This window comes from Tupaia chinensis, unplaced genomic scaffold, assembly GCF_000334495.1.
Source record: "Tupaia chinensis unplaced genomic scaffold, TupChi_1.0 Scaffold000443_1, whole genome shotgun sequence".
NCBI classification, from domain to species: Eukaryota; Metazoa; Chordata; class Mammalia; order Scandentia; family Tupaiidae; genus Tupaia; species Tupaia belangeri.
Genome location: NW_006159948.1, coordinates 844,317 through 854,172, shown reverse-complemented (window position 1 = coordinate 854,172; position 9,856 = coordinate 844,317).

The window sequence follows — 9,856 nt, the reverse complement described above, 5'->3', positions numbered from 1 at the left end:
AATCCCTTCTCCTCCATTCTCCTCTCAGGATCATGGGACTGTACGAACACACCGGGCGTGAGTTTAAGCCACCAGGTCCAGGACTCGAACTGCGGTCGACTACATGGGAGTCCAGCGACATAGCCATTACGCTAACTGCTGGTCCCCAAATTTTTATATTTATTATTTTTAAGACTTATTTATTTAATCTTATTATTTTTTAAAGAATTATTTTATTCAACTTGTAAGTATTAGTATTGGTTTTTTCATTGGACCAGAGAAGCACAGAGAGAGAGAGGAAGTAAGAAAGCAAGCCACCAGCTGGGACGCAAACCATGGTCAGCCATGTGGGAGTCCAGCTGCAGCCATTATGCTGACTGCTGGCCCCTATTTATTTAATCTTATTATTTTTTAAAGAATTATTTTATTCAACTTGTAAGTATTAGTATTGGTTTTTTCATTGGACCAGAGAAGCACAGAGAGAGAGAGGAAGTAAGAAAGCAAGCCACCAGCTGGGACGCAAACCATGGTCAGCCATGTGGGAGTCCAGCACCTGAACCCCCACACCACCTGCCAGCCCCCATCTTAATTTATTATTATTATTTAATTTGCCACAGGACACATGCGCTCATCAGAGAGAAAGAGAGGGAAAGTGAGAAAGCAAGTCACCAGGTCTGGCACTCAAATTGTAGTTAGCCACATGGGAGTCCAGCACTTAAACCACCATGCTACTCACTGACCCTAAAAATCCTTCTCTTCCTTCCTTCCTTCCTTCCTTCCTTCCTTCCTTCCTTCCTTCCCTCCTCCTCCTTCTTCTTATTTGTTACTTTTTTTTTTTTTAATTTGACCAGTGAGAGACACAAGGAAAGAAAGAGAAAGGGAAAGTGGGAAAGCAAGCCACCAGATCCAGGACTAGAACCATGGTCAGCCATTTGGGATTTCAAGGCCTTAACCACCACACCACCTCCTAATCCCATATCTATTATTATTTTTTTAGAGAGAAATTTTTGCTATAGGACGCATGCTCTCGCTGGAGAGACAAAATGAGACAGACAGATAACAAAAGGTCACCTGCCAGGGGATGGCCACGCTGCAATCCCTTCTCCTCCATTCTCCTCTCAGGATTTTGGGCACTCAGGCACATGTGCCCAGTGTAATTTTAAGCCACTGGGTCTGTCCAAGATATGAACCACAGTCAACTACGGGGGAGTCCAGCAATGTAGCCATTATACCATCTGCTGGGCCCAAAAAACTTTATTTTTAAACAAAGGGCCTTAGGTTTTCAGTTTGCTCCAGGGTCCACAGAGTATGGAGCCTCTCCTACCCAGATTCCTTCTGGACCTGTGTTCAGCTTTGGTCCCCCTTGACATCCAGTTTGTACCTTTCACATAGAAAGCACTCATCTATGTACATTAAAGAGTTCAACACAAATATACAGGGTTTTTTGTCCTTTACATGCCAGAATCGATGCAAAACTCAGATGTTATATGGAATGGTATACCTCATAGCTTGGCGATCTGGTGCAGCAATGTACATTCAGCTCATGAAAGGACACACCTAGGTCTCACTAAAATGTTTAAGAAGACAAGCAGAGACAACCCGTGGGGCCATGAAGACCTCAGGAGAGGATAATCACTCCCACCCTTTGATGGTTCATATTTTATGTCAACTTGACTGGGCCACAGGGTGCCCAGACATTTAATCATACATTATTGAGGGTATGTGTGTGACAGTATGTTGGGATGAGATTGAAATCAGCAGATGGAGGGACGGGCAAGTGGTATGGTGGTTAAGGGTGCTGGACTCCCACATGGCAGACTGTGGTTTGAGTCTCAGACATGGTGGCTTGCTTTCTCACTCTCGCTCTGTCCCTCTCTGGTTAAATCAAAATAAATCAAAGTTTAAAAAAAAATTCTTTAAAAAAAAATTAGCAGATGGAGTAAAACAGATTGCCCTCCCTAATATGGGTAGGCCTCATTTAGTCAGTTGATATAGAACAAAAATGCTTTGCTCATATAATTAAGAGGAAGCTCCTCCTGCCTAATAATCATTAAGCTGGAACACTGATCTTTCTTTTCTTGGTTTTGGACTCAAACTGAAACATCAGCCTTGTCGGGGGGTCTGAAACCTGCCACCTTTCCAGTGGGAATTTACACCATCAGCTTTCCTGGCTCTCAGGCCTTCGGAAAGATTGGAATGATACACTGGCTCCTGGGTCAGTGGCTTACCAAGTGCTGATCTCAGGATCTCTCAGCCACCATAACTAGGTGAGCCAGTTCATTAGAATATATACATACACACTCAGAGCCAGCAGGTGGTGTGGTGGTTAAGGTGCTGGACTCCCACATGGCCAACAACAGTTCAAGTCCTGGGCCTGGAGGCTCGATTTCTCACTCCCCCACCCCCCTGCTTTCTCTCACTAGTCAAAGTTTAAAATAATAATAATAAATAAAATTCAATAAATAATTTCTTAAAAAATAATATACATACACATGCAGGGATGCACACACACACACAGTCTACCCTTGACACAGGTCTGAACTGCATGAGTCCACTTATATGCAACTATTTTTCAAGATCTACTATAAATACTAAAAACTGGCATGAAAATTAAGGTGGATGGATCTCACATTGGTGACTTCATGATTTGAGTCCCAGACCTGGTGGCTTGAAAAACTGCCAGGCATGTATGCGTATGTGTCCAAAATCCTAAGAGGAGAATGGAGAAAGGACTGCAGCATGGCCATTCCCCCGGGAGATGATTTCTCACTATTCCTCTCTCTATGTCTCTATGTCTCTCTCTGGCAAGTGCACATGTACTGTAGCAAACAAAAAATACTATAAAAGTATTTTCTTTTCCTAATGATTTTCTTCTTTTTTAAGAACTGGTACCAGCAGTTGGCGTAATGGCTATGTCGCTGGACTCCCATGTAGTCGACCGCAGTTCGAGTCCTGGATCCAGTGGCTTAAACTCACACCAGACAACTGGGAATGCAGATCCCAAGAGGAAATGGAGGAGAAGGAATGGTTGCGTGGCCACTCCCCCTAGGGGGTGATTTCTTGCTTTCTGTCTCTCGGTCTCTCTCTGTCTTTCTGGTGAGCACACACATCCTATAGGAAAAACCTTTCCCAAAAAAAGAAAAGAAAAATAATTATTTTAACTTTATTTATTATTATTATTATTTTAGTTCCCAGAGAAAGACAGAGAGGGACAGGGCAAGGAAGAAAACAAGCCACCAGGTCCACGCCCTGCACCACAGTTGGTTATGTGGGAGGGACTCCAGCAGCTTTAACCGCCGCACCACCTGCCAGCCATATCCTTATGATTTTCTTAATAACACTATCTCTTCTCTAGCTTACTTTATTTGAAGAATATATGATACATATAACATACAAAATATGTGTTCATCAACTTTTTAAGTTAGTGATAAGGCTTCCAGTCCACAGTAGGCTATTAGTAGTTAATAGTAGTAGTTAATTAGTAGCTAATTTATACTGTCAGTTTTCTTGGTTCTCACTCAGGCTTTCTGACAGATTAGAATTTGAGGGGATCAAAAGTTATACATGAGTCTTCAGTTATGTGGGGGATTGGCTCCCTCAGCCCCACATTATTCATTATTCATTATTCATTATTGAGAGAGAGAGAGAGAGAGATCGATAGATATAGATCTATTGCCTGTTGGATCTGTTTCTCTGGATAACACTAATTCACAGCCCAATCATTTTCCCCACAACGATTCAATATCCTCTATACCCTCTCCTCTCAAAGCATGGTCTGCAGATCACCACTAGCAGCACCTTGTGTCAAAATGCATGAGCACAGACATGCTGAACCTGAATATATGTCTTCAAGAGCTTCTTGGGGATTCATCTGCAAAGTTTAAGAAGCACATCAAAGCCTCTTCAGAAAAGCAAAACCATGTGGGAGGAAAGACAATTTTTTTGAGAGGTTTTTGCTATAGGACACATATGCTCGCCAGACAGAGAGACAGAGAGACAGAAAGTGAGAAATCACCCCCCAGGGGAATGGCCACGCCACAATCCCTTCTCCTCCATTCTCCTCTCAGGATCTTGGGCATGTACATGCACTCGGTATGAGTTTAAGCCACCATGTCCAGGACTTGGGAGTCCAGCGACATGGTCATTACACTATCTGCTGGTCCCAAGAAAGACAATATTAAAAACAACTGCTTAGTAAATGCTATTGCTTGAGTTTCTCTACCAAAAGCCATGCTGAAATATCATCACCAGGGCCAGCAGGTGGCATTGTGGTTAAGGTGCTGGACAACCTACATAACTGATCACAGTTTGAGTCCCAGACCTGGTGACTTGCTTCCTCATTTTCCCTCTTTCTCTCTATGTCTCTCTCTGGTCAAATTAAAACGAATGAATGAATGAATAAAATTAAAATAAATATTTTTTTAAATAAAAGAAATATCATTACCAATATAACAGAACTGGGAAGTGAGACTTGATTTTAAAAATATATTCATTTTACTTATTCTTCTTATTTTTAATTTGACCAGGGAGAGAAAGGGAAAGTGAGGAAGCAAGCTGCCAGGTCCAGGACTTGAACCACAGTCAAATCATGTGTAAGCCCATCTCCTCAACCACCATACCTCCTGCTAGCCACAAGAGGTGAGACTTTCAAGAGGCAGTTATGTGAAGATGGCTCCACCCTCATAATGCCTTTGTTGTGTGGTAGTAGGTGGGTTATTGTGAGAGAGTGCTTGCTATCTGTAAAAGCAGCCCTCTCTTGTTTTCCTCCTTCTGCCCTGTTAAGCTTTGGCTTCCACCTTTCACCCTTCTCACATGGATGATGCCCTTGCCAGATGCCAGCACCATGCCCTTGGACTTCCCAGCCTTCAGAACCATTGGTGAGATAAACTTCTGTTTCTAAATAACGGTCTGTAGTATTCAGCTAAAGCAACAGAAAATGGACTATGACAGTAAAGAATTAGTTTAACCAAGAGTTTCTTTTTTGTTGGTTGTTTTAGAGGTTTTTGCTATAGGGCGCGTGTACTCTCCAGAAAGATAGAGACGGAGAGACAGAAAGCGAGAAATCACCCTCCAGAGGGTATGGCCACGCCACAATCCCTTCTCCTCCATTCTCCTCTTGGGATCTTGGGCACGCACGCACACGCGCCTGGCGTGAGTTTAAGCCACTGTATCCGGGACTCGAACTGCGGTCGACTACATGGGAGTTCAGCGACATAGCCATTACGCCAACTGCTGGTCCCAAACAAGGATTTCTTACCTGAGGACAGACATTGGGAATGGAGTAAAAGAGGGCTCAGGAGAGGAATTAAGGGACCAGAACATTTTCCCAACCATAACGAGCCTTCAATTATGGAGAAAAGACAGAGGAATCTCACTATGCAAGCTAACATAACAAACAGTACAAACTTGAAGTAGAGAGGAAGGGCCAGACAAATCAGACCACATTGCATACACGGAGCTTAGCAGTGCCTCATCTTCGTAATTTGCGCCATTGCATTATATTCTCAGTGTTTTCACTGAAATGGCAGTTTATGGAGAAACTCTCCCACTTGGCTGCGAACAGGCTCTGAGCAACAGCAACACTTCTGCAGAATTGGCAAGGACATTGCTATGGAATATTTCAGAACTTCAAGGCAAGGGGACAAACAAACAAAAAAAAAAAAAAAAGAAGAAAGAAAAAGAAAAAATAGCAAAAACCCTGAAAATGAGTTTTAAGAACAAATCCTGGGTAACTATCTGTGGATCTCTAAAAGAAAATTAAGTTTATTTTTTATTTTTTCTGCATCCAATCACTCTAGCCTGATTATTAATGCATCTACATGAGAAAGAACAAAAACTCCTCTAAAAATAAACTGTACCTACCTACTGTAGTAGGTTTCTGTGATGACTTATCAGATCTTAGATTAATGGGCTTTTTTGTCACTTAGATACTTACTATTAGTTCAGTGTTCCTACCAGGTCAGTGAGATGAGAGTGAGTTGAGCTGTCTCCTTTGCGACCTCCTCCAGCACCTTGGCAAGATGTGATGGAGGGAACAGAACAAGCATGTGCCTACATCCCCACCTGCCTCAGATCATGTGTTTATTCTCTGTTGTAGAGAAGTGTCATCTCTAACAAGGAAAAGGTTGGAATGTAGCCAAGCTGCCTCAGCGAAACCAACACCACGCACAGAGAAGCTGTTCTTCCCAGGAAGGGGACCTATGCAGTGGAAATCAGCCACTCTTCTTAGGAAAAGGTGACAGCCCCTTCGATCTCTATCCAATGAGGTTGCTGACCCTACACACACACACACACACACACACACACACACACACACTGCCTACAGAAGCAGTATTTAGAGGCAAAGTGAATATTTATTGAAAGCAAAGACTGCCCTGAGTCAAACCTTATCCCTGCCCCTTACCTGCTGTGTGACCTTGGGCAAGTTACTTAACATCTCTGTGTTTCATTGCCCTCACCTGCCGAATAGGGCTCAGATAGTATACTCCTTGTAGGGATGTTATGAAAATTGAATGAGCTGATGCATAAAGAATTTAGAATAGCACCTGGTTCATGTTAGAGATCCCATGAATCCCTGACTCATCTACGAAAAGCCAGACTCACTTTTTTTCCAAGTTTATATATCTGTTTCCTCCATGAGGAAGAGGAGACAGCATCCTCAACAGAGTTCTTCTTCTTCTCCTTTTTTCAATTTTGGTGAACTGATTTTTTTATTTTATTACCTTACCTACAAATCATGTATGAATACTTGAAATAAATTTTCTTTGAATAAATCCAATTTTACTCAACAAAATTCAAAGGAGAAACATTAGACATTTCTGGTGTAGGAAAGGTCTTTCAACAGTCCCTAAGTGATTTTCACAAAATAAAAAATGGTCCCTAGTCTTATAGAAGTTTTGGCTTAATTTTACCAAGCACCAAGATGTACCACAAAAGTTAAGGGAAGGAAGAGGCAAGATAACAAAAAAGTTACTAATACAAGAGAAAATATTGCGTTCTAAAACCAGCCACTCTGTTTATTTACTGACCAGATTACAAAAACAATCATGGTGGATACCTTAGTTCATCCTTCTAATAAGTCTGTTGATCTGGTCTTCCCCGTTGCCAGCATCTCCACCTTCTACAAGATTGGTGGTCTTTTTCTTCATTCCACCTTGTGGAGAAGATAATTTGAAGGGCCACAGGAAGTTATTTGCTTCTTTGGAGCATTTTCCAACAGTATAGATTTCATGAATCAGATCCTCATGCAGACGATGCCAAAATTACCAAGAGATCAAGCGATCAAAGAGTTATCTGTCAAAGCGATTCGCTTCTTACTGATTTTGCCATAACCACACTTGCAGATCAGTTCATTTACTGACTTCAGGTTTGGGTACCCCCATGCAATATATGGATCCACAGTTCTCAGCATGTTAATTGAGGCCTTGTTGAGCTTAACAAAGGTGCCATTGAAGATCTGGCGAAGACGAAGAAGCTGCAACACCTTTTGAACCTTTGGGCTCACTCCATTGATACCTCTGATCCTGATGACAAATGCCAATTTGGGTTCTGCAAGTACAAAGAAGTTGCCAGCTTTTCTTGCCATCCTGGCCTCGCATCTCAGTTCTGTCCATCTGCTTATATTCCTTATGATAGTGCTTAGCTCTTTCAGAGATAAGCTTCCTCCTTTCAAAGCATCTTTTGAGCAAACTTCTTTCTTAGGCACATGATCTTCAGCTCCGCAAAATTCCTTTGCTTTTTCTTACGAGTTTCTGGCATAGCAGGAACCTTTTTCTTGGTGGTGTCTGCTGCAGCAGGAACCTTCCTTTTCTTCTCTTGAATACTCTCCATGGTTCCAGCCAGAAAAGAGCCCTCAATAGGGTTCTTGATGCCACAATCCACTCCCCAGCCTGAGCCAGCTCCGAATCATGTGTGTACACACAACAGCATTCTCAGGGAGGTCACTGGATCTGAACCCAGGACCTTCCCATGTGGATCAGCTTCACAGAGCATAGACTCACTGGACAAGCTCACTAGACTTCTCTCTCATTTTGATGTCTCAAAATGTCTCATAAACTCAACATGTCCATAAGCTCATCGTACTTACTGCTCCACACTCTCTGAACAGGAACAAACAAATCCCGCCAATCTCTTGTTTCCCTGGAAAAATGGGAGGCAACTTTGGTCCGACCTTTCCTTTGCCCTTCATTTAATAAATGCCTGAGCTGTGTCTGGTTCTTCTTCAAAATGACCTTGGAATCAACCCACCCCCCAAACCCTCACTCCTACCCGAGCTGCACCCCTATCTCCTGAGAAGGTCAAAGTTTCTCTCTCTCTCTCTCTTTTAGAGAGATTTTTGCTATAGGGCATGTGCACTCACTGGGGAGATTGAGAGATAGAAAGCAAGACATCACCCCCTGGAGAGAATGGCCACACCACAATCCCTTCTCCTCCATTCTCCTCTCAGGATCTTGGGCACACATGCACACGTGCCCAACATGAATTTTAAGCTGTCAGATCTGGGACTAGAACCATGGTTGATTACGTAGGAGTCCAGATATGTAACCATTACACCATCTGCAGATCCCAGGTCAAAGATTTCTAACTAGTCCCTCCACCTCCACCTTCTACCCCACTCTGAAAAGTCCCTCCACTAGATACAGGATAGAGACCATTGATTTCAATCCCAAACATGTCAGAGCTCTGATCTCTGGGATGTGTGTTTTTTTTTGTCAGAAAGATATCACTGAGAGGATTCTCAGTGCTGGTTTTGCAATATCACTCAGTACCTGTTTGACCAAAGTGTTAAGGGATACTAGCAATTCAAGCAGAGAAACTGACTCAGAGACCGAACTGATCCCAGAGGAACTAGAAGTTGCAGGTTAATTAAATGTAAGTAGATTGCCATTCACCAACCACACCTTTCTGATTTCCCAGCATGCTTCCTAACTCATTCTGTTCTCCTTCGACACAGAATGACCGAGGCCTCCCCAAAGTGCCTCTTCTTCCCTCGGCCCTCTACCAGGAACACCTCCTTCATACAAGCTCTCCTCTGCCCAGAGTAGTCCTGCTTACCTTCAAGGCCAGCCAGACCAGCATCCCCTCTAAGGACCCTGCTTCTTCCTCCATGGTTACTGATCACCTGTGATATGGGAGGCATTAGCTTATGCTGCTTCGAATTCAAAATTTCAATTTAATATTTGTCATCTTGGGGCCGGCAGGTGGCATGGTGTTTAAGGGAGTTGGACTCCCACATCGCCGACTGTGGCTCGAGTCCCGGACCTCGTGGCTTGTTTTCTCATTTTGCCTCTCTCTTGCTCTCACTGTCTCTGTTTCTCTCTCACTCTGTCCCTCTCTGATCAAATTAAAATAAATTTATAAGTAAAATAATTCTTTTTTTTTTCAATCTTATACTTTTAACATGAGCCTGTTGAAAGAAACATTGACAATTCCAAAATGAAATTAAACAACTTTTAACTTTTTCCTCCCAAAGCATAAAAATTGTGGAGAGGATGTTAACAAGAAATTCTTAAAAGATAAAAATAACTCTTCCTCGTACTAGTCCTTGGGTAGTTAGTTATCACAGAACAAAGTTCTTTCCGCTAGCTTCTTTTGCAAATGGATTTAGGTCCCAAGTCTGTTCGAGTTCAGTATCTACTCTGGCCTCCCCCTCTCTCAGAGTGGCTTAGTAAAATAATTCTTAAAAAAAATTCTGTCACCTTTCTAAAATATACTCTATACTCTTCGTTCAAAAAGTCAAGGGGAGGGAACCAGCAGTTAGCGTAATGGCTATGTTGCTGGACTCCCACGTAGTCGACCGCGTGGTTCGCGTCCCGGACCCGGTGGCTTAAAACTCACGCCGGGCGCGTGTGGGGGCGGGCCCACGACCCTGAGGGGA